The sequence below is a fragment of the Choloepus didactylus genome, chromosome 3, assembly GCF_015220235.1.
Source record: "Choloepus didactylus isolate mChoDid1 chromosome 3, mChoDid1.pri, whole genome shotgun sequence".
NCBI classification, from domain to species: Eukaryota; Metazoa; Chordata; class Mammalia; order Pilosa; family Megalonychidae; genus Choloepus; species Choloepus didactylus.
The window spans coordinates 129329368-129356760 of NC_051309.1; the positions used below are offsets into that span (position 1 = coordinate 129329368).

The 27393-nt window shown below is 36.5% G+C and overlaps 1 pseudogene; it reads left to right on the plus strand.

Moving 5' to 3' along the window:
• The first annotated feature begins 1916 nt into the window (after positions 1–1916).
• On the plus strand, positions 1917–22933 carry LOC119530424 (annotated as a pseudogene).
• The last annotated feature ends 4460 nt before the right edge of the window (positions 22934–27393 follow it).

Consider the following 27393-nt stretch of genomic DNA (forward strand, 5'->3'; position numbering starts at 1 on the left):
AAAGTAAATTGAAAACCTTCTGGCAAGGATTCCAGACACCATTAAGAATATTTGTGATCCATGGGAGGAGATAAAAATACCAACATGAACAGAAGTTTGGAAGAAGTTGGTTCCAACCTTCATGGATGACTTCAAGGTGTTCAAGACTTCAGCGGAGGAAGTTATTGCAGATGTTGTAGAAATAGCAAGAGAATTAGAATTAGAAGTGGAGCTGAAGATGTGACTGAATTGCTACAGTCTCATGATAAAACTTCAACAGATGAGGAGTTGCTTCTTCTGGATAAGCAAAGAAAGTGGTTTATTGAGATGGAAACTACTCCTGGTGAAGATCATCACTCACAGGTTTGATATATACCTTTGTTCTTGTTAAGTATTTTATAAATTACAACTTATGTGCTTCTCTGTTTTCAATTTACAACACTGTTGAAATTGACAGAAAAGGAATTTAGAATATTACATCAACTTAGTTGATAAAGCAGCAGCACGGTTTGAGAGGATTGACTCTAATTCTGAAAGAAGTTCTGTGGGTAAAATGTTCTCAAAAGCCTCACTTGCTACAAAGAAATCTTTTTTGAAATGAAGAATCAACAATGGGATAAACTCTAGAGTTCCCTTATTTTAAGAATTTGCCACAGCCACCCCAATCTTCAGCAACCACTACCCTGATCAGTCAGCAGCTGTCAACATTGAGGCAAGACCCTCTGCCAGCAAAAAGATTACAATGACTCACTGAAGGCTTAGACAATGGTTAACATTTTTTTAGCAAGAAAGTATTTTTAAATTAAGGTATGTGCATTGTTTTTTTAGACATAATGCTACTGCTCAATATAGTGTAAACATAACTTTTATATCTGCTGGAAAACCAAAAATATTCCTGTGACTCGCTTTATGTGATGTTTGCTTTATTGCAGTTGTCTTGAACCAAACCCGCAATATCTCCGAGGTATACCTGTAGTGGTGGAGACTTGCAGAAATTCTCTTCTGTTTGCTCCAGTAAGAAACTAGGTCTTCAGCTGAGCATGAATATGGGACTGAAACTGATTAAGGATTAAGGACATAGGAGCAGGCATGGATAGTTGACCCAGGACAGTGAAGGAGTGGATGGACTAGGAAAGCTGGTTTACCCAGGCAGCACTAAGGGGCTACTAAGCATTACTGCCCATGATTTTAAACAGAGACCAGTCACTGTGGTTCTGTGTTTTCTCTAAACAAGTTCATCTGTGCAGGTGCAATCATAGGGTCAATGGAGAATTACACTTGACCAGAATTGGGAGTTTGCCAGGCGAGTATGACAAAGGGAGAAATCTGAAGTTTATATATTTTTCTCTATATGTAGAATCAGCAGCTTTTCCATATCATCACTCACAGTTTTGATATATACCTTTGTTCTTGTTAAGTATTTTATAAATTACAACTTATGTGCTTCTCTGTTTTCAATTTACAAATATTTACTCAGTATGAATAATTATATTTAACATTTAATTGGCACCTTACTATGTTTCAAGAACCTTTATAAGCACTTTCCCTGGACTTTTACTCATTTAGTATTCATATCAATCCGATTAAAGGGGCAATTTTATTATCTGCATTTCTCAGACGAAGGCACTGAAGCACAGAGAAATTAAATAACTAGTCCAAGATCACACAGTAAGTAGCTGTGATTTAAATATGGCATGAGATTTCAGAATTTGGGCTCTTAATCTCTACCCTGCAGCTGCCCATGAATTGAATAACCTGCCAGGAGCTATAGAGAATAAAAATTAGGTAAATTTATTTAATAATTTAGTTAAGAAAACATACACCCATGAAACAAAGATTGAGGATAGCAAATTGATATAATTATATCAATACACAATGTTCACTGATTGGAAACTCATATACCTAATTAAGGAGCAGTCTGAGTGGGATTTTGGAGCATGAGTAGAAGAGAAAATGAAAAGAGAGCAAAGCACCCCCAGTTGGTACAAGAAAAGCAGCACAGTCTTGGAGCCCAGTGTGTTGAGGAAGAGTCTGACAGAGGAGAGGTAAGATTTTATTTTGATGGGAGCAGTGGGGGGTAAATTTGTAATGTAGGGGTTTGCCGGGGAGGCCAAGGACAGGGGAGGGAAGTGATGCCTTAAGATGTGTGCAAAAAAGCTTAAGCTCTTAGTTAGCTTTGGAAACCTCTGCTGGAGTGTCTTATCTAAAGAGTAAACCACACTAGACCTGATGGGGCAATCATAAGTATGTATGGAAAGCAGGGGCCGTGGTAGGGTGACATTCATTTTTCCTTCCTATCCTCTTAGCCTATTGACTTTCCTGACACCTAGTAAATGTTAATAAATGTTGATTTTTCAAAAATTTAGAAATTTAGAAATATTCATGGAGTTCAGTGACTAACTGGATAAGGGAATAAAGAAAATAATTTCCATCTTTTAAAGCTGTCCATAAAATGAGAAATTAGCTATTACCATGTTAACAGTAAAAAAAAATGTTGAAAAAGAATGAAAGTCTCAGGCCACCATACTATAAATACTATGAATAAATACCATGCTTATCACATGTGTCAGAGTCACTCATTAGTTACCTAAAAGAAGTCACATTCAACATCTAAACCTCGTACAAAATGATGATTCTGGTTACAAATTAATTGTGCAGCTCCAGAAGAATAATGAAGAGAGATGTGCCTTTCTATATATTTATTCTTCATCTCTATGTGGGAGGCCTAAGTGTAACACAATAACAGCAGCTGTGCTTATAAATATCCCCTCCTACTGAAAGAGGTTGTTCAGCTAGATGCAAACCTGGTACATAATTATGTATTTACACGACACACATAATAATCGCTGGGTGGTAAACACTAAGGAAGTAAAATGAAAAACAAAAAGAAAACTGAATAGTGAATGCAAAGAGGCTTTAGAAATGCCCTGCTGCTCAGCGTACCACAGTCCTTTATGAATAAATTTCATGTGTGCAAATGAAGTAAGAGAAGTTAATTTGACAGCCAGCAATATCAAGTGAAAAATTACCCCTTAGAAAACTGTTGTGAATTTAGATTTTCTTTCCTAATTTTCTTAAGCTTTGGTGAGTGAAATTGTTAGGCTAAGACTTTTCTCACTTCTAAAGGGTAGAATTATGTGATTCACGGTTACTGAGATGGTTTGCACTGTGTCAACTCTGTTAATCTGGAACCTGTTTTCCCAGAATTCCCTGCAAGGTTCTGGGTTATAGGAATTTGAACACGATTTGGAAAATGGAAGCAAAGTAGAGCCATGGATTTCTGAAAGTGTTATGTTTACATGCTAGGGCAGACAGAAGCAGAGATGCCGCAGGTTCCAACTTGTCCTCCCTCTCCCAGCTCTTTTTCCCACGTGATAGACGTGCTCTGGAGCAGTGGCCTCAGGCCCCCCACAACACTGTGGACCTACATAAGCAGTTCTGAGGCAAAAGATTTCCACTGACTCTTAAAAATCACCCTCAGTAAGGAATGATTTAACTACAGTCAAATGCACACATTTAATAAGCTTTGACAAATGTGTATACCCATATAAACCACCTTCCACATGAGATAGAGAATATTTCTATCACCGCAGAAAGTCCCCTCCTCGCTTTGTAATCCATTCCCCCTGCCATTCTCACACCCAAGAAACCAGTGATGTGACTTTTATCACCCTAGATTAGTGTGAAATCATACACTAAGCACATTTTTGTGGTTGGCTTCATTTGCTCAGTTTCCTTTTTTTAAAATTTTTATTGTGGTAACACATAACATAAAATTTTCCATTTTTACCACTTTCGAATATACAATTCAGTGGTATAAATTACATTCACAACGTTGTGCTACCATCACTACTATTCATTACCAAAACTTCCCCATCACCTCAAACATGAACTCCGTACCAATTAAGCATTAACTCCCCATGGTGCACAAACTGCCCCCCTCAACCCCTAGTACCTATAATCTACATTCTGTCTCTATGTATTTTCATATTCCAGTTATTTCATATAAGTGAAATCACACAATATTTGTCCTTTTGTGTCTTGCTTATTTCACTCAACATGATGTCTTCAAGTTTCATCCACGTAATTGCATGGATCAGAACATCATTCCTTTTTATGACTGAATTATATTCCATTGTGTGTTTATACTGCATTTTGTTTATCCATTCTTCTGTTAATGGACACCTGGGTTTTCTGCACCTTTGGGTTTTGTGAATAATGCTTCTACGAACAATTGGTGTACAGATATCTGTTTGTGTTCCTCTTTTCAGTTCTTTTTTAGTATGTATCAAGAGGTAGAATTGCTAGGTTATGCAGTAATTCTATCTTTTACTTTCTGAGGAACTACCCAACTGTTTCCACAGCAGCTACATCATTTTACATTCTCACCAACAGTGGGCAAGTGTTCCTGTTTCTCCACATCTTCTCCAACACTTGTTATTTTCTGTTTTTTGTTTTTTGGCTTTTTTTTTTGTAAATAATAGTGTAAGGAGGTATCTCACTGTGGGTTTGGTTTGCATTCCCTTACTGGCTAATGATGTTGAACATCTTTTCATGTGTTTTCTGGCCACTTGTAGATCTTCTTTGGAGAAACAGCTATTCAAGTCCTTTGCCCATTTATTTAATTGGACTGTTGGGCTTTTTATTGGGATTCAGTATATTTTTGAGATTCACTCATGTTGTGCCCATTCAGCATTTCATTCCTTTTTATTACTAAGTAGTATTTCATCATTTGACTATCCACATTGATACATAATTTGACTATTTCCAGTTTTTGGCTTACAAATAAGTTATTCTGAAAATTCACCTATTAGTCTTTGTGTGACATGTTTTCATTACACTTGGGCAAATAATTAGGAGGCACACTATTAAATGATATAGCAAGTAGATCTTTAAACCTTTGTAGGAAACTTCCAAATGGTTTCCCAAACTGGTTGCACCATTTTGTGCTCCCAGCAGCAATGTATGAGCGTGCCAATTCTTTCACATCCCATTCATATCAGCCATTCCAAAGGGTGTGAAATTGTATTTTATGTTGGCTTCTATTTACATTTTCCTGATGACTAATAATCTTTTCATGCACTTATTAGTGACTAGTATATATTTTTTTCGTGAGGTGTCTGTGCTAGTTTTTTACCCATTTTTTTTAATATTTTGTTTAAATCAAATTACTGAGCTATAGAAATTGTGTTTCTATTTTGGATACAAATCTTATTCAGATTTATGTACTGTAAATATTTTCTCCCAGTCTGCCACTTACCATTTCTTAATGATGTTTTTTGAAGGGCAGAATTTTAAATTTTAGGAAGTCCAGTTTGTCGATTTTTATTATTTTATAGCTAATGGTTTTTACACTCCATCTAAAAAGTCTTTGTCTAACCTAAGACTGCAAAGATATCCTCCTATATTTTCCTCTAGCTGTTTTATAGATTTTGAATTTTATGTTTAGATCTAGGATCAATTTCAAATAATATCTGTACACGATGTGTTAGCCTGATATTTTTTTCCATATAGATAACCATTGTTCTAGCACCATTTGTTGGGGAAAATATGCTGGGAATTTTTACTTGCATTATGTTGGAACTATAGATCAATTTGGGGAAAAATGACATCTTAAAAGTACTGAGTCTTCCAACCTATAAATATGATATGTCTTGCCATTTATTTAGGTCCTCTCCAATTTGCCTCAGCAAAGTTTTGTTGCTTTCAGCATAGAGGTTTCACACATATTTTGGTAAATTTATTTCTCTAAGTATTTTATTCTTTGTGACTAAAAAGATGTACAAACAATCGACATATATTCAGAACATTTATACTGTATTGTGACAGGCACAGTTTGGTTTTAAAATATTCACAAAAATTCAGGGAAACATTATAGTCTCAAAATATACCCCCAAGATTTCAAATTTTTAAAAAAATTATTGCAAGTAAAGGGTAATAAGAAAAGCGGTTATTTAAAGGACATACCTAGTTATTATTAATAAAGAAAGAGATGGCAATGATAGAAATGTCTCTTTCTAGAAACAAATTCTGTACATTTATCTCTAATGGAAACTGACATGAAAAAGAAAGATGAGCACCTCATTTTCCCTTTACTTCTTAACTCCAAAGACAAAATTGCCAATATTCAACATCTGCTCTTCAGTTAATACTTCAAGAAGCTGAATACATTTAATTCTTGCTGATAAGTTCCCTTAGTAGAAAGCCTCCTCTCCGAATGAGCGCAAACTGCCCTGTGTAGTGAAAGAGCACAGCCACTGGAATTAGGATATATAAGATTTCATCCTGGTTCTTCCATCTAATAAGGTTTCCTGGACCTCTTTTCCTCAGCATTACAATAGGTATAATAATAACACTTACCACAAAGTATTCTGTGAAGGTCAAAAGAGACAGTGTATGTGAAAATGCCTTGAATTATGTAATATGAGTTCTTTGCTGCAGTTGTCCGTAAGCCTATGGGGTCAGTCTTCTCATATTTCATCCTAGAGGCTAATCAGGCAATTGACAGAATATAGAAATATTTAGTACTGTAGTAACATAGAATCTACAGAAATATCCCCAGTTTGGTTAGTAATGATCTACACTAAACTTTACAGCAAAGGAATAGCAGCATAAGAAAAACTAATTTTTAAGTCTGTAGAATCAAGAACTTAATAGATAGGGTAACCATGTTTTGCAGTTTTCCCAGAAAAGCCCCAATTTATGACTGTTTTCTGTTGTAATTACTAATAGCTCTCCTCTTCATTGTCACAAGTGTCCTGTTTAGCCTGTAAATTACATAGCCACAATAGGGTGCTAATAAGTGCTAATAATAAGGTGCTGTTTCAGCAGCAGATTCATACAGTCATTAATAAGAAACTATCCAATGTTCTGAGCACATGTAGTGCTACTAATCCTTTCTCCCTTCCAACTCCTTGCTGGAGTGACTGATACAATCAATTAAATAACAGAATAACTATTGGATTCATTTATAGAAGAGCTTGAATATTGTGAGATTAAGACTACTAATTGTCCACCAATGTCCATTCTCCCCTTTTCCCATAGATATAGAGTTGTAGACAGAACAGGGATACCCAGCCAGAAATTATACTCTGTCCCTTCTTTGTGGCAGGTATTGCCATTTGGCTAAGTTCTTATCAATGGAATGTGAGTAGGAGTGATGTATGTCATTTCCAGACAAGTTTAAAACCATGCGTGTACCCCATGATCTTCTCCCTTCCCAAAGGAACAATTTATGACAAGTCAGCTTTGATCGTACTGATGACAATAATATGAGAGAAAGAACCTATTTTATGTAAGAGTTGCCTGTTTCTCCAGAACACTCATTTCAGATTGTTAGGTGAGAGAGAATAAACTTGCTTTCTAGACCACTCTGCCTTTTTGTTAAAATAACCCCACTTTGCTCGGCCAAATATAAACAGTTCTGAGACTAGACATCTTTGGAACAAAGAGCAGGTCAGGAGAAGAAATGAACCAAGACTTTGGAGCGTAGAGAAAGGCATGCCTATTCAGCAGATCCAGAGGAAAGACCACCTGGAGAGCCAGCTGACAGGCCTGAGTGAATACCCCAGTGTCCCCATCCATCTGATGCATCTGGCTTTAGGAGAGGCTGACTGTTCTCTCTCACACTGGTAGCACAGGCAGAGAATGACATGGTTGTACCTAGGAGAGCCTAGCTCATGTTTCCCTCAAAACAGAGGTCTTCCCAAAATACTGCAAAACAAAAATCCCAGATTGACTGATTTGCTGCTCACTCATTCATGCATGCAACAACACAGCAAGAGCAGCAGCAAATTTCAACTCAACCTTTCACTGCTGGCTTAGTTTGCTAGGACTGCTAAACAAATACCACCTCCTGGTTGGCTTAAACAATAGGAATTTAATGGCTCACACTTTGGAGGCTAAAAGTCCAACATCATGATCTTGGCAGGCCATGTTTTCCCCCAGAGTCTATAGCATTCTAGTGCTGGCTTGTTCTCTGCCTCCATTACATGGCAACATCTGTCTCCCTCTCTGGCTTCCACTTCTGTGTCCATGTTTCTTTGCTTTTAAGGACTTCGGCCATATTGGATTAAATCCCACCTTCATTCTGTTTGAGCACAGCGTAACTAGTAATATCCCTAAAGGTCCTATTTACAAATGGATATACACCCATAGGACTGGTGTTGGGATTTGAACAATGTCTTTGTGGGGGACATGATTCAAACCTCAATAACTGCCTTTCTTCTATCACTACCAGAGAGCCTGAACACACTGACTCACATGGCTGTTGAGGTATTGCACAAATTCCTGGCTGACATAAGAAGGTAAACAAAAACCACAAACCATTTAAAGGGACACAATAGTTTGAAGAAGATGAAACAAACAGAACAATCAAAAACCACACAAGGGAATTTTAATATAAATATCCTGAGAGCAGATAAGGAGTTACAGTTAGAAAACATAATGGAAAAGTATTGGAAATAAAATTATGGTTTCTGTATTTAAAGATTCAATAAAGCAATTGAATTAAATAAATCAATATACTCACCAGTATTTTGATGTGTAAGAAAGTCAAATAGAAAAAATATGCCATAACTCAAAAGACAAAAAATCAAAAAAAAAAAAAAAAGAAAGAAAATAGGGAACCTGAAAGATAGAAGACCTAATTCGTAAATAATCAAATAACAGAAAATTCAGAACAAAGGGAAAATAAAGATGGAATTATAATTAACATCATGATGGTTAAAACTTCCCTGATTAAAGACCTCATGAGCTCTCAGGCATAATTAATTTTGTAAAGCATATTGAGACATTTCCTGATGAAGTTCCTGGACTTCAGGATAGATAAAATATCTTTAAAATCTATTGGTAAAAAAAAATTATTTGTAAAGGAATGAGAATTGTGCAAATATCAGACTTCTTATCTGTAACACTGGAAACTAGAAAATACTGAAATAATTTTAAAGCAATGAGATTAAAGGAGTGTGATCAAGTAATCTCATACCCATCTGCAAAGATATCACAAATATAAAAGGACAAAACAATGTTGACATTCAAAATGTATTGCATACACAGCCCACATAAATATCTAGGGAGTTTGTTTCAGTAGGTACTTCAATCAAATAAAAATGAATTCAGATAAACAATCCCAAGCTAAAGGAATATGAAAATAAAAGAGGAAATAGTGGTAACAATAAATCTTCTAGTAGTTTGATTAAAGTTATGTAGATTAAAATACTATAACTAGAAACTAATGTTTAAGTGTTAAGCATTCTAGGAACCAAAGATAGTATAAACTAAAATTTAATAATAGCTTAGAACTAAAAGTCTAGGTTATCTAAACAAAATCCAGAAGTTTGCAAAAGTAAAGTGATGTGCAACATAGAGAAGAGGACATGCAAATACAACTGAAAAGACAAGTCTTATTGGGTGGATGGTGAGAAAGTAGTAAGGAAAATTTTCCTGGGGAATATAGATCCATATAAGAGAGTTAAAAATAAGAAAATAACCACTAAATGAGAGACAGAGAGAAAGAGAATAAATTCTAAATGCCAGAGAGGGATTAGAGTAGAGCTTCAAACTGGAGGAACAATGCAAAAGTTGTAGAAGATAAAATACAATATGGTCATTCAAAAAAAGTAAAGAAAGAGAAAAAAGTAACCCAAGAAAAGTAAATTTAAAAGTAAATATAAACTAGGTGAACAAAAACCATAATTAATAGTAACTATAGACAAACCTCCCTGAACCAAATATGCAAGTTATGGAAATAATCACAGATAGACTGAACATTACTATGACCCTCAGCTTGAGTTAAAGTTCAAATTGGAATACTGGAAGATAAAATAGAGAAAATGTCCCACAGTACATTCCATATTTTTAACGGAAATCATGAGCAGAAAAAGGAGAAACAAAAGACTTATTAAAAGTAATTCTGTTAGGAGAAATATACCTAAAACAAAGTGATTTTTAAAAGCTTAAAAATAAAGAACTGGACAAAAACATCATGAAATGGCAATAAAAGGAAAACAGGGCAGGTGTTATCAATATAATATAAAGCAGAATTCAAATTTAAAGAATGTACTGGGATAAAGAAAGATTTTAAGTAACAATAGAATGTAAACCATAAAAATCAGCATGAAGATACAGTTATGTACCAAATAACAGAGTAATAAAATCAGAAGCTAAACACTTGATAATACTGACATGCTTGTGGAATGTTGGAGTAATTGATCTAAGTCAAAGCTTAGAAATGGGATTTTTTCCCCTTTGTATATAAGACCGTTGGTCTAGAAATGAATGAAGTTCAGGGAGTAAAACATAAACATAAGTTTTGAAAACAATGCTCCTGTTTAACTTTTCACACACACAAACGTGCTATTTGGATTTGATATGATATTCTAACAATACAAAGGAGTACAACGTTTATACAGAGACACTGAATCAAAAAAATAGTGATGTACTTGGAAGCTATGAGGATGACTAATTATTGACAAATAGCTTTCATTAACTACCCAAACACTCCATAACATTTTGCATCGCCTCGTAGTCTCTATTAGCCAGTAACACGACTTCCTGCATTTAGCGTATTATCTTAATTATCTATCACAGATAAACTAGTGAATAGATCTACAGCAACACACTGACATGTAATTCTAGAAAGCTAATGCAATAAGAGCCATGCTCTTAAATCAAGGATAAGAAATTGCTTTTATATGGGGTTAATACTTATGTAGTAAGGATTATATGAGTAGCCAACCATTAATGAGCTGATTTAATAAGGTGCAGTCCAAAAGCTGCTTTATTCTTTCTCCCTTTGCCCCTTCAGTACCTCCCTGTGAACTAGTACTTTCTTTAGCACTTAGGTGGACCCTTAAGACTTTCTTTAGCACTTTAATAGCATTTCTTAGTGGCAAGAATGGTCTCGTTTCAACCATTAAAATTTACTGTCCAATTTAATGTAATTTATGATTCCAAGGTTAAAATAAACACATCTCTTACCCAGCTCAAATGTGCCTCGGGCTTAGAAACCAGAAGAGTGGGAAGGTAGTGTGATGCAAAATAATAATAATAAATAAACAAACAAACAAAAACCTCGAGACAATGTAGTTACGGACATACATCCAAATTTTATTATAATCTTGCTGCAAGAAAGAATGTCTCAATAGGCTAATGCAAAGATTTACACTTGGCAGAGATATTTTATAGGAAAAGAGAATGGTTCAATAACTGTTACACGATTAGACTAAACTCAGAAAGAAAATAATGGCTAAGAGTTACTAAATGAATGACGGTCTGTTGAATAGATGGGTGAATGATTTGCCAGAACAAGTCTTAATCCCATTAAATATCAGGAAACGGTTTAAGCATTTTATCAAGAATACTAATTACTTACCAGAAGGAAATTATAAATTGCATTACACAAACGTCTTGTGTTCCAGACCAGTTTAAGGATAATTTTTCATTCACAGAAGATAGCCTCTTCTCATTTCAACCTTCTCTCTACTCCTCTACTACTCACAGAGGGAAAAGAGATTAAATGAAACATGTGGCTGATACTGTGATCTAGCTTTGGTGTCCTCTACATTGAGTGGATGTTTGCAGCTCACTCTTTCTCCTATGGTTAACACTGATGGGTTCATGCGATAGTCCTCCACTATGAATTTCCATTGCAAGCATCTGGATCAGAGCAACATTCTCCTAGGTCACTGTTTTTTCACTTCTCCTCAGCATCTGGGCTTGAAGGTCCACCCTTCTTTCACTGGGTCACTTTGGCAGCCCATTGAGAGAATCTTTGGGAAAAATCCCTTTCAAAAGATGTCAGAAAGAATCCCATCCAAGTGGCCCATATCTGGTCCATAGGCAATAAGTACTCTTATCCCACCAATGATGCTGCAAGTGCAGTTGATTTCCAATTTAGCCCTCTTTCTCTACTCTGCTGCCTCAACCAATCTAAGCACAGCATTTCATATTAGCCCTTATGTCCTCTTAAATTCTTAGGGCACCTGTCAATCTTTCTGAGTAATTCCCCTGAAACATTCCTTACTTACAGACGAAGTGGAAGAACTCCACACATACAACCCTCTTGTAGTGAGGGATGGGAAGTAGATGTAGGATATGTCATACACTCAAATGATTTTCCCCAATGGAAACCTCTTTTTACACTCATCACTTTCTACTCTTTATGGGACCAAGGAAGAGTATTTCTAATGCTGGATATTTCTAGCTTATCTAGTCAACTCACTTCAGATAATGTGAATATTTACATGAGTACTTATACTTATTGTGTGTTTCTTAGTCTTTGTTATCTCATCCAAAACTGAGAAAGAAAGGGAAAAAAGTCCCATTTTAGCACAATCAAATAAAAGTGAATGAGAAGGAAAGCAGTTCAGTTGGGTGAGCTAGGGAAGACTTTTTGCAAAAGAGACAATTTAAAGGAAATGAGAAAGAGTGAAGAATATTTAATAGAGCCGCTCCCACTCCATTTAGAATTTCTACTCAAAACTAGAAAACCAGATAAAAAGAATGTAAAATATTTAGAGAACCAGAAAAGAAGTATCAGGGAAATTGTGCCTGCAACAATCTCATTTGTTCATTCACTCAATAGACAATATTTGAGCATCTACTATGTTTGACACAGGAAATGCAGAAATACAAATGGCATATACACTTGCTTCCCATAGAGTTGATAATTTCATGACAAAAACAGACATGCAATGAAATATGCCTACATATAAAATGGCATAGGATATAATATATGAAGCCTCACTTGTAGAAGAGTCTTGTAGAAGAGGGTATCAATAATCAAAACTGACATGAAAGAGACTAAAAGGAAACAGGATCTTCAAGAGAATTGAAAAAGAAAAGTGATACCTTGGTGAATACTAAGAAAAGAATAGGGAAACGGAAGACTTTGTTTATCTTTTGATTATTGATTGGCCTGGTAAGTTTGATTGTTTTTTCTTTTCATTGAACTAGAAACACAATTAGCTCCAATAGTATCTGTTTGGAATGCACTGCTGGAAAACCAGGAGTCAAGGATGGAGGAAACAGGCATAGAAGAGACAGCAAAGATTTCTAGGCAAAGGGAACCAGCAGAGGAGTCTCCAATCAATTTTAAGTATTGATTAAGCAAAATCAATTTTAAGTATGTTCTAAACCTAGAGAGAATGATGGCAGCTTACCAGCCCATACCAGTAAAACAAAGACTTTTTGCCTCCCTTTCCGTCTTCCTCTTCTATTCCAACCCCAGAGAGAAACAGCTGCTTGCAGTGGAAGAGTAACCTTAGGAAGAAAGTGAAAATAAACTCACCTTAGACTTTTTTCTAGAGAGCAGATCTACAGGCCTTATGTTTGACATGGGCTGGACATTATAATTTTTAGATTAAAACTGTTTTGTAATTTTTTATTGGACTTTCTTTTACTTATGACTTTTCAAACTATTGCAGGTGAAAAGCTTCCTTCGTTGAATAAATGTTAAAAGGACAATGGGGGGCAGAGCAAGATGGCAGCATAGGTGTGAAATTTACTTAGTCCTCTAGAGCAACTAATAAATAACCAGGAACAACTAGTAAATAATCTGGAACAACTGTTGGGAGACATTTGTGAATGGACACACATCATACACCAGCCTGGAATTGGTGGAATGGCTCAGATTGTAGCACAGAATCATAAGTAAAGCTCTGCAAACCCAAAGCAAGGGTTCTTCACCCTTGGGCATGGCAGACTGAGCTGAAACACTTCCATGTGGAAAAAAGAAACAGTTACAGGGAAAATAACTCAACCAAGTTCCAATTGCAGTTTTAATTAACAAATCTGGACTACTGAACACAAGCTGCAAGCATAGATAATCCCGGACAAAGCAGGAAGGGAAGCAGGTTCCTTCCAGCAAAGAGGAGGCAGGGCTGACAGAAAAAATAAATATATATGTTCTAGTTTGCTAATGCTGCTGCAATGCAAAACACCAAAAATGGATTGGCTTTTATAAAAGGGGGTTTATTTGGTTACACAGTTGCAGTCTTAAGGCCATAAAGTGTCCAAGGTAACACATCAGCAATCGGGTATCTTCACTGGAGGATGGCCAATGGTGTCCAGAAAACCTCTATTAGCTGGGAAGGCACATGGCTGGTGTCTGCTCCAAAGTTCTGGTTTCAAAATGGCTTTGTCCTCGGACGTTCCTCTTTAGGCTACAGTTCCTCAAAAATGTCACTCTTAGTTGCACTTGGGGTATTTGTCCTCTTTTAGCTTCCTTGGAGCAAGAGTCTGCTTTCAACAGCCGTCTTCAAAATATCTCTCATCTGCAGCTCCTGTGCTTTCTTCAAAGTGTCCCTCTTGGCTGTGGCTCCTCTTCAGAACATCACTCACAGCTGCACTGAGTTCCCTCTGCCCGTCAGTTCATTTATATGGCTCCACTGATCAAGGTCCACCCAATGGGTGGGCCAGCACTCCATGGAAATTATCTGATCAGAGTCATCACCCACAGCTGGGTAGGGCACATTCCAAAGAAACACTCAAAGAAATCTAATCAACATTGATAACATCTGCCCACACAAAATTACATCAAAGATAATGGCATTTGGGGGACACAATACATTCAAACTGGCACAACATAAATAAAAACAGAGGCTTTTGAAAAGAGCTAAGCTCAGAATACTGGAAGATGGCTCTGTCCCAAGAAAAGGAGCAGAAAGAATTGGGTACCAACTCTAGTAGATTGGTGAAACTGGGGGGCTGGAGACTGGCTCTGAAAGTGAAAATAAGCTCACCTTAGGCTTCTTCTCCTTTTCCTTTTTCTCTCTCTCACTCTAAGTAACCCATTAGAGAAAGCCTCAGGCATTTTCAATTGTCAGCCTGACCCAGGAAAGAGTGGAGTTAACAGAATCAGAAAGACAAAGGAGGAATTCAAGTGGAGAAGATAACTGCCTAGGGGGTGTATCTTCTCTAAGAAAAGGAGGGTGGGATCAGCTCAAGTGGCTGCCCTTCCTCAGAGAATTCACACCCCAGGAACTGGGGGAAAACAAACCAGAAACAACTTAAGCTTGGTTTCTACAACCTCAGCTCATGACCAGGTCAGGGTCCACTGAGAATTAAAGGGACCACACCTCTTTACACCAGTGGGGAGCTGTGTGCTGACAAGTACCACCTGCTGGGCAGGATAGGAAAAGCACAGAGTCTAGAGGTCTCATGGCAAAGTCTGTCAATCTTCTAGGACACAACCTCAGGGAAACCTAATACTGAATACAGCCTCCTCCTGAGACCTGAACCCATCTGATCTGGGAAAATATGATTGGGGTAATCAAGGAAACCAGATGCCTAGACAACAGAAAATGAAAAATCACACCAGGAAAAATGAAGATGTGGCCCAGTCAAAGGAAAAAACTTACACTTCAACTGAGATACAGAAATTGAAACAACTAATCATTAATCAAACAAATCTCCTAAATCAGTTCAAAAATCAATCCAAATATCAAATCAATGAATTGAGGGAAGATATGGTAAAAGAGACGAAGGATATAAAGAAAAAATGGGGAAAAACAACTGGCAGAACTTATAGGAATGAAAAGCACAACACAAGAGATGAAGGACACACAGAGACATATAGCAGCAGACTTGAAGAGGCAGAAAAAAAGATTCATGAACTGGAGAGCAGGGTATCTGAAACCCTACACACAAAAGAACAGTTGGGAAAAGAATGGAGAGATATGAGCAATGACTCAGGGAACAGAGTGACAACATGAAGCATATGGATGTACATGTCATGGGTGTCCTGGAAGGGGAAGAAAAGGGAAAAGAGGCAGAGGCAATAATAGAGGAAATAGTCACTGAAAATTTCCCATCTCTTATGAAAGACATGAAATTACAGATCCAAGAAACACAGCATACCCCAAAGAATAGATCCAAATAGACTTACACCAAGACACTTAATAATCAGCTTATTTAATGTCAAAGACAAAGAGAGAATTCTGGTAGAAACAAGAGAAAAGCAATCCATCCCATACAAGGGAAAACTGATAAGATTATGTGCAGTAATCTCAGTAGAAACATGGAGGTGAGAAGGCAATGGTATGATATACTTAAGATAATGAAAGAAAAACCACCAACCAAGAATTTTAAATATGGCAAAAACATCCTTCAAATATGAGGGAGAGTTTAAAATCTTCTCTGATAAACAGGCAACAGTTTGTAAACAAGATAACTAGTCTATGGGAAACACTAAAGGGATTACTACAGACAGATAAGAAAGGAGAGAGAGGTTTGGAGCACAATTTTGGGTGATGGTAGCACAATAATGTAAGTACACTGAACAAAGGTAACTATGAGTATGGTTGAAAGGGAAAGGTTAGGGGCATGTAGGACACCAGAGGGAGAGATGGAAGATAAAGACTGGGAATGTGAAACTTAGTGAAACCTAGAGCAGTCAATGATTGTGAAAAAATGTACAAATATATTTTTACATGAGGGAGAAAAAAATGAATGTCAACTTTGCAAGGAGTTAAATAGGGGGTGGTATTGTGGGAAAAGCACAATCAATGCAAACTAGAGTCTATAGTTGACAGCAACACTGCAAAATGCTTTCTTTAACTATAACAAAGGCAATATACCAAAGCTAAATGCCTATAAGAGGAGGATATAAGGGAGGGGTATGGGATTCTTGGCATTACTGTTGCTGTCTGACTTTTTTATTGTGTTTTATTTTAATTTTACCTTTTCTTTTGTTGCTTTTTAGTTGCCATTTTTTTCTTTCTTTTTCTTTTTCTTTTATCTTTTTATTTTTTTGCCTCTTCCTCTTTCTTTGTGGAGGAACTAGAAATGTCCTTATATGGATAGTGGCGGTGAATGCATAACTACGTGATTGTACAGGGAACCATTGATTGCTTACTTGGGATGAAATGCATGGTGCAGGAATAAAAATGTCTGATGAATGAACAGAGGGTATAAGTGCTGGAGAAGGTGTGGAGAAATGGATGTACCTAATCACTGTTGGGGAAGTGGAATGGTGCAGCCCACCTGGGGGGCAGGGTGGTGGTTCCACAGAAAGCTAAGCATGAGGTTGCCATATGGTCCTGAAACCCAATTATTGGGTATTTACCTGGAAGAACTAAGAAGAGGGACATGAATGGACATTTTCACAGTGGGGTTTATGGTGTCAATATTCATGATTTACCGTAGATGGAGGTGGCCTAATGGTACATCGACTGGTGAATGGAATGGTGAGGTGTGATGTATATATACAATGGAGTATTGAGCGTCTATGAGGAGGAGTGAAGTTGTGAGGTGAATAGATATTGAGGGCAACATGTTGGGTGAAATAAACCAGAAATGAAAAGAAAAATATTATAATGCTTCACTAATTGGACTAACTGTGCCGGTTTGAATGTATTGTGTCCCCCAAATGCCATTATATTTGCGGTCTTGTTGGATAGACGTTTTTGGTGCTGGTTAGATTTGCTTGGAATGTGCCCCACCCAGCTGTGGGTGGTGACTTTGGTGGGATACTCCTATGGAGGTGTGACCCCACCCATTCAGGGTGGGCCTTGATCAGTGGAGCCATATAAAACATGCTGACTCAAAGAGACTGAACGGAGTGCAGCTATGAGTGACGTTTTTAAGAGGAGCAAGCTTGCTAAAGAGGAACATCCTGGGAGAAAGCCATTTTGAAACCAGAACTTTGGAGCAGACGCCAGCCATGTGCCTTCCCAGCTAACAGAGATTTTCTGGACGCCACTGGCCATCTCCAGTGAAGGTACCCGATTACTGATGTGTTACCTTGGACGTTTTGTGGCCTTAAGACTGTAACTGTGTAGTGAAATAAACCCTCATTTTATAAAAGCCTATCCATCTCTGGTGTTTTGCATTCTGCAGCATTAGCAAACTAGAACACTAACTATAAGGTGCAAACTCCGAGACCTAAGCCTGAGAGCATAGGTTATCAGGTGAAGGCTTACTGTAAAGGTTCCTAGACTGTAAGCACTTACAGCAGTTACATCTATTCCTGAGTTGTAGTGGTTATTTCTAAATTTTGAGATGCTGAGCTCCCTGTATATAACCTGGTAGGTCCCCAGAACTTTGAGCATCTGTGTGACACCTGAGACTCAGAGCCAGAGTCTGACAGCTATGAATGTCAGCATTACCTCATACAGCAACTGTTAAAGAGTCTGAAAACAGAGATCAGACTTCAACTAGAGCTATGAACAAAATGGACTTGGTTAGGACTAAGGTAAATCAAACTAAAGGATAAAGGATGATATTGATGGTGTTTTAAAAACTTCAACTTCTGTGTGAGACCAAAGGAAGAAATGTTAATAAACTTAATAAAGTGCAAAATCTATATTGCCTGTAACACACTATATGATTCTTGTGTGGTCAGTTTATTCAAACAACATAATTACATGGGACGTTGAACAGGGAGTGAAATATGGTTGGTTTGTACAAGCTAGTGTGAAACCCCAATATATCCCAGAATAATTTGAGTAAAAAATAATAATGTATTTGCAAAGCCCCCTTGAGAGACTGGAGGAAAATGGAAATATTAAATTTCCCCACCTAGGTAATTGATATTCTCACAAACATTGGGGACTGCCAATTTGGAAGGCTGGGCCCCCAATCTTGGGGCTTGCCCTTATGAAGCTTGTGGCTGCAAAGGAGAGGCTAAGCCTACTTAAAATAGTACCTAAGAGTCACCCCAAGGGAACCTCTTTTGTTGCTCAGATGTGGCATCTGTCTCTAAGCCAAGTCTGCAAGTAAACTCACTGCCCCCCAACTATGTGGGACATGACTCCCAGGGGTATAAATTTCACTGGCAATGTGGGATATGACTCACAGGGAGGAGCTTGGCCCTGGCATCATGGTATTGAGAAAGCCTTCTTGGACCAAAAGGGGGAAAAGAAATGAAACAAAATAAAGTTTCAGTGGCTGAGAGCTCTCAAATAGAGCTGAGAGGTCATTCTGGAGGTTGTTCTTATGCATTATATAGATATCCCTTTTTAGTTTTTAGTGTATTGGAATAGCTGGAGGGAAATACCTGAAACTGTTGAACTGCAACCCAGTAGCCTTTATTATTGAAGATGATTGTGTGACTATATCACTTACACTGTGTGACTGTGTGATTGTGAAAACTTTGTGGCTCCCATACCCTTTATACAGTGTATGGACAGGTGAATAGAAAAATGAGGACAAAAAGTAAATGAATAAATATAGGAAGGGATGGTGGTTATGAGATGTTTTGGGTGTTTTCTTTAACTTTAATTCTTATTCTTCTTTGTGTGTGGTAATGAAAATGTTCAAAAATTGAGTGTGGTGATTAACGCAGAACTATATAATGGAATTACGAACAATTGATTGTATACCATGGATGATTTGTGGTACATGAATATAGCTCAATAAAATAGAATTAAAAATAAAAAAAAAAAGACAAAGGGAACAACCTGAAAAGAAAATTAAGAAAACAATTCCATTTACAATAGTGTGCCAGTTTGAATTTATTATGTGCCCCCAAACGCCATTATCTTTGATGTAATCTTGTGTGGACAGACCTGTCAATGTTAATTAGATTGTTATTCTTTGAGTGTCTCCATGGAGATGCGCCCCACCCAACTGTGGGTGATGACTCTGATTGGATAATTTCCATGGAGGTGTTGGCCCGCCCATTGAGTGGGTCTGAATTAAATTACTGGAGCACTATATAAGATCAGACAGAAGGAGCAAGCTGACACAGCCAAGAGGGACACTTTGAAGAAAGCACAGTCACTGCAGATGAGAGACATTTTGAAGACGGCCGTTGAAAGCAGACTCTTGCTCTGGAGAAGCTGAGAGAAGACAAATATCCCAAGTGCAACTAAGAGTGACATTTTTGAGGAACTGCAGCCTAGATTGGAACATCCTGGGAAAAAGCCATTTTGAAGCCAGAACTTTGGAGCAGATGCCAGCCACGTGCCTTCCCAGCTAACAGAGGTTTTCTGGACACCACTGGCCATCCTCCAGTGAAGGTACCTGATTGCTGATGTGTTACCTTGGACACTTTATGGCCTTAAGACTGTAACTATGTAACCAAATAAACCCTGTTTTATAAAAGCCAATCCATCTCTGGTGTTTTGCATTCCAGCAGCATTAGCAAGCTAGAACACAACAGCATCAAAATATATATATATATATTTAGGGATAAGTTAAACAAGATAAATGCAAGATATCCACTGAAAATTACTAAGCATTGCTGAAAGAAAATTAAAGAATTCCTAAATAAATGGAAAGATGTTCCATGTTCATGAATTGAAATCTTAATATTGTTAATATATAAATACTATCCAAAATTTAGATTCAGCACAATCCCAATCAAAATTCAGGCAGTCATTTTTTCAGAAATGGAAAAGTCAAAGAGCTCTGTATAGCTAAAACAATTTGGAAAATGAAGAACAGAGTTGGAGGAATCACACTTCCAATTTCAAATCTTACAGCAAAGCTACAGTAATCAAAAGAAGTGTTGTACCACATTAGGATAGATTTATGCATCAAAGCAATAGAATTGAGTCCCAAAATAAGCCTTCACATTATAGTCAATTGATTTTTAGCAGAGGTCCCAATGCAATTCAATGAGGAAAGAGTAGTCTTTTCATCCAATAGTGCTGGGACAACTAGATATCTTCATGTAAAAGTATGATGTTGAACCCCTACTTCTCACCACATAGAAAAATTAAATCGAAATGGATCATAGACATAGATATAGAGCTAAAACTATAAATCTCTTAGAGGAAAACATAGGAGTAAATCTCCCTGATCTTAGGTTAGACAAAGGCTTCTTGGAATTGGATCAAAAGCACAAGCAACAACAACAACAAAAAAAAAAAAACATAGACACATTGGACTTCATCAAAATTAAAATGTTTTTGCTTCAAAGGACATAATCAAGAAAGTGAAAAGACAACCCATAATAAGGGAGAACACATAGGCAGGTCACTTATCTGACAAGAACCTTGTATCCAGAATATATATATATACATACTCTTAAAATTCAACAATGAAAAGACAAATAACCCAATTTTAAATGGGCAACGAATATGAATAAACATCTCTCTAAAGAAGATTTACAAATAACCAGTAAGTATATGAAAAAATAATCAAAATCTTTAGTCATTAGGGAAATGCAAATCAAAACCACAATGAAATACCACTTCACACCACTAGGATAGAGATAATAAAAAAGACAGCCAATAAAAAGTGTTAGAGAGAATGTGGAGAAATTAGAACCCTCATCCATTGCTGTTGGGAATGCAAAATGGTGCAGCAATTTGGAAAACAGTTTCACAGTTCCTCAAAAAGTTAAACATAGAGTTCCCATATGACCCAATAATTTCACTCTTACACATACAGCTAAGAAAAATAAATGCATACACCCTCACAAAAACTTCTTTTCAAATGTGCATAGCAGCATTATTTGTCATACACAAAAACTGGGAACAACCCAAATATCCAACAACTAACAGATGATTAAACAAAATTTGTATATACCTACAGTGCAATAATCTTTGTTGATAAAAAGGACTGCCATATAACATGGATGAAACTTGAAAACATTATACTAAGTGAAAGAAGCCAGTCACAAAAGACCACATATTATATGATTCCATTTATATGAAATTTCCAAAATAGGCAAATCCAAAGAAACAAAAAGTAGATTACTGGTGGCCTGCAACTGAGGGAGGTGGGAATAGGGCATTACTGCTACAGGGTTTCTGTACCTACTGGTATAGGGCTTCTTTTTGAAATATTCAAATTGCTCTAAAATTAGATAATGGTGATGGTTGCACAACTTTGAATATACTAAAGCCCACTGAATTAAACACTTTAAAAGGGTAAATTATATCTTGATAAGGATGCTATTGAAAGACTAATTTCAATTAAATTAAACGGACAATGGCAAGTAATAAATGAATAAGTGAAATTTCATTCTGACTGTATCCTCAGAGTCCATCATTTCAAAGTTCAAATTATGTGCATCTTGCACATCATGCCTATGCATTTATATGTAAGCAGGAAAGGAAAATGATGTCCGGAGAATAAAGTCACTTTCCCAGGGTCCCACAATTAATAACCAAGTTAGGGCTAGAATTTATTAACAGCACTCCAACTGCAAACTGAAATTTTTAAATATAAAACACATTAATTCACATTAAAATGGGAAAGACTAGTAAAATGGTGACAATTGTTTGATTATTTTGAGTATGTTAACTTCATAGTTCCAACTGAAGGGCTATCAAAACAACATCCTAGGTCACTGCGCTGCACCAACTGAGGCAAGTGGAAGCTAGCCCAGCTGTCTTGCTTCACCTGTGGCTCGCTGGTTCCTCCGTTGCCTGTCGACCCGGCTTCCATGTCCCTGGTGGGCACAGCACCCTGAAATCACCAGGCCCATGGCCGCTAGTCTGAGAGGGGCCCGATCTCCTCCTTTTCCTCTACCTCAGGCTCCAACGCTCACAATGAGGGCATGCACAGCACCTGCAAAGATGCTTCTCTTTGCAAGAGGTTTGCTGTAAGCCTTGGCTACTGGCATGATTCTTACATCCAACATTTTGTGAGACTGTCTAAAGAGAGGAAGGACCCAAAAATTAACAGAGGGTATTTTGCCCAAGTCCATGGTGTCAGTTAGCTTATAAAGACATTTCTATGAAGACAGAATGTCGATGTCAAATTCTGAACCTTGGGGCTGGAATGGATACCACCTTCTGGAAATTAAAGGATGAAAATCTTCTCCCAAGTAAATATTTTGAAGTTGACTTTCAAGTGATAGTCACAAGAAAGCTACACATCATAAAAGACAAGCTTCCCCTATCAAAACCCACCATAGAATTATATTCAGAGGACACATCTCAAATGGATGGACAAATGTTAGACTTCAAAGAGATATGCCATTGTTGGAGCCAATCTCTGAAACTTAGCTGAACTGGAGGAGAAACTAAAGAAATGTAACATGAACACACAGTGAGATTTTTTTTAACCTCTAATACATTCGTGACCCATGCTAATATGAGATAAGGCTGATTGGGAATGGAAATGCAGCAGCATACCTGTATCTCATTTTTTTCTGTAATTTTTATCTCATTGCTACTTAAGGAGTTTTCTGAAATTTTTTAGAAGCAGTGTTTCTTAAGTATGGTTTCACATGAAAATCACTTGTATTGCTGTTTTTAAAACACTGATGACTAATATTTCATAAACAAAGTTTGAAAGAAGATAATTACAGCATAAAAATATGTAATTGCAACATGTAAAAAAGGATTAACATTCATAATCTATAGAGAATAACCACTGTTAAAAAAAGAAAAAAAGCCCCATAGAAAACTGGGCAAAAGATAGATTACCAGGCAGTTCAAAGAAAAAATCTGAATATAGTATGAAAAGGGCATTAAACCTCAGTAGTCATCAGATGATGAAATTCTATTTCATTCCCACCAAGTTGACAAAACTGTAAGTCTAACAATATCAAGTGTTGGCAATACTCTTTGAGCCTTAGTTTCTTCATTTATAAACCAGGAATAAAAACTACATACCTCACAAAGATGGTTCTGAAGATTAAATGAAGTAAAGCATGTGTGTAAACAGTTGAAAAGAAACTGGCACATAATAACATGCTCTAAATGTAAGTCACATCTGAATCCAACCACAGTTGCAGTAACCAGCTGTTTCAGCAAATGAGAGGAAAGAACAGGGAAATAAATGACTGTAAACTGGGCTATTCCTTCAGGGGAAAGTTTGCTGCACTTTTGGAAATCTACAAAATGGATGAAAAATAACAGACTTAATTAGAATTATGTGTTTAATTCTTCCTGGTTTCGTTTTCTGTATTTTCTATATTTTCCTTTATGGTTTGTCTTTTCTTTGTTTTACTTTCATGCATATTTTTACTATTACTAATATTATTAATGGCTCCCTTTTGAAACACATATTTTCATTTTTTTAAACTTCATTCATATTTACAAAAAAGCTGCAAGAATGATACAAAGAATTCTCATACAGGTTTCTTCACCTTACTTCCCCAAATCTTAATATCTTACATAATATTATTACCTGCTAAATTAAAAAAATTTCTGTATTGGACAAAAACTTTATTTCTTTAATTATCAACCTATTAATTGGATGAGGTTTTAGAAACTTTTTCACTTTTCTATTTACCTTTTCTAACCATTCCTGTTGATATAATGTAGAATTTAGACTTAGATTATTATTGTTAATTTTTAAAATCTTTTGAATGCTTTTCTTTATAATTTTCAACTTGTTTTTCAACTTACGTGACTTAATTCTCTTTATCTGAATTCAGTGCCCTCTGTTTCTTTGTACCATGACTCAGTTGGGGCCATGTGAGTTTAAGATATCTGGAGACCAATGCTCCAGGGAGCTTTTGGACATATAACTTTAAGTAACTTTTGAATTATATAACATTTCAGTTTAATAATAATGAAATCCAGATGAGCAAAACAGGTGGATAGTTGTTACTGTCAGGGCAAGCAAACATTTACTTGTGAGAAGCCTTTTCTCTTTGATAGTATAAGTGATCATGAGTCCGGACACTGAGTCCAGTTGCACAGGTTTGAATTCTGATGGGTATATGCCTTAGACTGCTGCCTTGGACAAGTTACTTCACTCCTCTGTAACTTAGTTTCCTCCTTTGAAAAACTGAGACTAATAACAGTGCCCAATAGTAAATGTTAGCAGTTGGTGATGTTGATTGCTGTTAAGAAATATATATAAAGCCAAGCAACCCATTCATTTCCATTGTTTCACCTGTTGCTGATGGTTTTGAAGTTTCCCAGAAGAGCAAATAAAAACAATTCCTAATCCCAATACTTACAGATAGCCATCACAGATATTTTATAAATTTCATGTCAAAATATGAAAACATATTTTTTTTTTAAAAAATTGTGAGCGTGCTATACATTCTGTTGGGAACTTCAAAAGAAACAAATATATCTATACTCTATGTCTGTATTCATATATGTATAGTGTACATATTATATATATTCACTTAATTGCATAAATTCATTTATTTATCCACTTACTGAACAAATAGTTGATAGTCTACTATGTATAGGCATTTAGTAGACAGTCATGAGCAAAACACTACATTATAGTGAGAAAAAGAGACATTAAATAGCTAATTACAATTGCCTCTTTAATTACTCTTGGAATCCCTGCTTTGAGGAAGTGGACTTGAGTCTGAGACCATGGATAACTTTCATGTCAATAAATACAATTCTGAAACATAAAAAAAAAAAAAAAAAAAAAAAAAATCCTAAACCATCAAAACAATAATAACTAATATTCATATTGCTGTTTACAAAAAACAAAGGACTTTTTGCCGGCATGATTTAGATAATGACAATAGGAATTCTTTTATGTATTATCAAACTTAAAAATTGACACAATTCTTGTGTCATCTTTATTAGAGACACATTAGTATTGTTTAAAAAGATTTTAATAATTTATAATAAGTATACAAGATTATTTAACTATTAGAGACAAAATTACGCCAGTCTTAGCTTTGTTAAAATCCAGATATTCCTAAAATACCTAACACTAAGAGTAAAACATTTTGGACTTTGACCTCACAAAGACCTAGGGGTTAAATCTCAGCTCCTCAGTTTCTAGCTACGGGGTTAGGGTTTATAATTTCTCTGAGCCTGTGCTCTCAAAATAAGCATGATTTGATCCCAAGAATCTTAAAAGTTTTTTGAGGGGTTAAAAATTTATAAAGATTTCCCCAACAACCAACACTTCACAACAGCTACACTCCTCTCTTCTTCTCTTCCCTTTCTTTCTACACAAGCACCAAGTCTCCCAGCCACCTAAGTAACCCTGACTGCTCATTCTTTTTGAGTTGGAAATCTGCTTTTTCTTCCTCTTTCCATATGCTTCCTTATGTAAAGTGATTATCTCTTACTCTCCTCCAGTTCCTTTTGCATCACCACCCAACTCTTTTATCATAATTGCAAACAAAAAGGACTTTTTCAAAGGCAGCAGTGGGATAAGGCTGTGAATATTTTGTTTTGATATCTCTGTTACTGTAGTCCATCTAAAATGCTTATGGAAAAAAGCCAATACTGGCAAGTGCTCAAAAAATAATGTTAATTAGTTTAATGCTGATTTACATAACATACTCATGAACATAAGAAAAAGAAACACAAAAGCACACAACCTTAGATAAATTCCAATTCCAATATCCAGATGACAATATCCAGGTGACCAATTGCATTATCACCAATGATGGTATCAAAAAAAAAAAAATTGCACAGGACAATGTTAAACACGCAAGGCTGATTTTATGCAAAGCTAAATACAATAAGGAAGAAAGATTGACCAGAAGACTACATAATAGGGGATAGAGGGCTCATCTCCACTGAATCAAGGGGCAGGAGAATTTTAAGGATGAGCTAGTGGAAAAATACTGGAGGGAGAGGTCAAGCAATAGGGTGTGTCAGTTACATGGAGCCATTTCTTCAGTTTATGATTGAGGCTAATACCAATCAAAAGCAGTGGGTTCTCTGCCCAGTGAGCGCAAATGACCAATTCCTAGAACACAGGGTTTTCAAAGAGAGAGATTATTGCTAAGCAAGAAGCATGAGATCAGATGGCCTATCAGCCTAAAACTCTATCTCCCTGAACTGCAGTAACTCTGATAGTTTTATACTATTAAAAATGGGCACCATGAGCTGATAATGAGTACAGTGGCTCCAGATAATGAGATTAGAGATGATATAATTATTGAGCATGTGCAGATTTACATGCTTAGTCACAGAACACATGTAAGAAAATGTGGTCTTAATATGATGATGAGAGTGATTTTTAGTATTATAATGGGGTATAGGTCACTTATAGGTTAAGGTTTAAGCTAATGTGCATGCCAGGTGGGCCAATTTTAGTTAGATCCAGCTCCATCTAGCAAGATAGTTTTGGAATTGGGGTGAGTTCTGGGCTGACTCAGTCCCTTCATTAATAAACATTACAGGCTGTCTTTAGTGCTAAGACTCTAAAGCTGAAAAACAGGATAAGGAGGTACAAGTGAGGGTCAGTCTTAAGATTTTTATAATCACAAAATAAAGGCTATATAGTTATATAATCATTATAAAGATCAGGGTAACTGGGTTACAGTTCAGTAATTTCAGGTATTTCCCTCTGGCTATTCTAATATACTAGAAAGTAAAAAGAAACATCTATATAATGATTAAGTAATCATAATCATTTGTTAAATCCTAACCTCTAGGTTACAAGGCCAGGTGGAACATTTTCTGTCTGGATTTTGTAAGGGCTAAGGTGAGGAATGTCAGGGGCCTATAATCAAGGAGAAACTTGTCTGAAGTTTAGTCAAGCTAAGGAGGATTTAAGGCCATAACACAAAAGGTGGAGGATTTCACAACCTTTCCAGGATCAGAGATTTCAGGTAAAATTCAA